General features: G+C 52.9%; 1 protein-coding gene across 2 annotated transcripts in view; it reads left to right on the top strand.

Moving 5' to 3' along the window:
• Positions 1 to 1,574, top strand: part of KIZ (kizuna centrosomal protein) — a 148,191-nt gene that overhangs the window by 77,508 nt on the left and 69,109 nt on the right. The gene's annotated exons all lie outside the window — the stretch shown is intronic.

The following is a 1,574-nucleotide window of genomic DNA, read 5'->3' as shown; positions in this document are numbered from 1 at the left end:
CCCCCCGCTTTGTGGCAGTGCTCATATGCCATTGCCTCTCATTCCCAAGCTAGAGCTCCTCCAGCCCTGCTGTTGCCCCTCACTCCCAACCTGCAGCCTCCCATCCTCCCCAGTCCTGCTGGTGCCCCTCACTCCTAACCCGCTGCCCCCTACCTCCAGGCCTCAGCCCCACATTGTGTGGGGAAAGGGGTGGGTGAATGGGGTGGAGGTAGGGTGGCCATCATAGGGGACATTCCGCTTTTCTGCTACTCTGTCCTCTGTTGATACAAAACCAAATGCCTTTATGTCCTGTATTTTTTCTCTTGAAGAGAAAAATACAGGACATAAAGGCGTCCGGTTTTGTATCGATAGAGGACAGACGACAACCAACTGTCCTCTATGATGGCCACCCTAGGGGGGGGGGGTGCCCAACCAAAGGCAATACCATAGGTGGCATATCAGGGGGTCATGGGAGGGCATGTGCCCCCCCCTCCCCAGCAGGCATGGGGCTGCACAGGGAAGAAGCCAACCTCTGTGGCCCAGAGGGCAGGACTCAATGCAGGAGAGCGGAGCGGGGTGGCGAGCCTCATTGCCTCTGCTGTCGCTGCTGGGACCCGTGCCACCATGGCCTGGCCACCACCACCACTCCCCTCGGTCTGTCCATGCTGCCCACCATTTCACTTCCCCTCTGGGGTAGAGCTACAGTCCAACACACAAGTGGCTGGTGGTGGTAGGAGGTGAGGGCATTGTGGCCCCATCCTGGCCCCTTACTTCTCACACTGCTGGTGGCGTAGCTGGCACAGGTGTTGTGGTGGCAGCAGCAATGAGTCTTGGTGCCCTGCTCTGCCTGCCTACTGGGTCACAGGCTGCTGCTGCCTAGTGCCAGTTTGGTGAGGTTTTAGCCCTGTGTCCTGCTGTGGGTGGAGAAATCTGGGGGGGGGGGATGTGTCCCCTTATGTCCCCCATGCCCCCCTGAAGTTACCTATGTCCCCCCACCCCCTCCCCCTGCATAGGCTTGCCTGCAGGGAGCTGTGGGAGCTGCTCTGTACTATGCTGCCTGGCTGCCACATGCATGTGGCACCCGTGCCTATGATTGCCATCTTCCTGCTCCCCACAGTTCCAGGCAGCCCCTTGCAGGCTGAAACTCTGCCAGCCTGCAAGGGGAAATCCATGGTTACCTGCATTTTTCTCCTTTTAAAGGAGAAAAATCTAGGTTTTTCTGTGGCAAATGGAAAACCCAGATCCCTACTCATTAATCAGTTTTGTGTTTGTATAGTGCTTACTACAACTTGGATGATGACATCTGCACTGTTTCAGTTTTAGTTCCATCCAGCTTGCAGTGGTCCACAGCTTTAAAGCCATTGTCTCCCAAGTCAAATTCATTCAACTGTTATCTCCAAAAGTAGGTGGTGTGTATGTTGCATATACCATCCATAAAGGTGTTGGTGGACAAAAATGATTTACACAGTCTAATCCTGTTATAACACAGTATAAAATTTTTGCTTTTTTAAAACCAGTTGAAAGGATGGTATAGCTCAACTAGTGTTTTATTTCTTTCACTGGAAGTATTTTTTTTTTTTAACTGATGCATTTTA

The sequence above is a fragment of the Gavialis gangeticus genome, unplaced genomic scaffold (genome assembly GCF_001723915.1).
Source record: "Gavialis gangeticus isolate Ggan-Ray unplaced genomic scaffold, GavGan_comp1, whole genome shotgun sequence".
In the NCBI taxonomy this organism is placed as follows: Eukaryota; Metazoa; Chordata; order Crocodylia; family Gavialidae; genus Gavialis; species Gavialis gangeticus.
The sequence above is the reverse complement of the archived record's forward strand: the minus strand, read 5'-3'. Positions and strand labels throughout refer to the sequence as shown.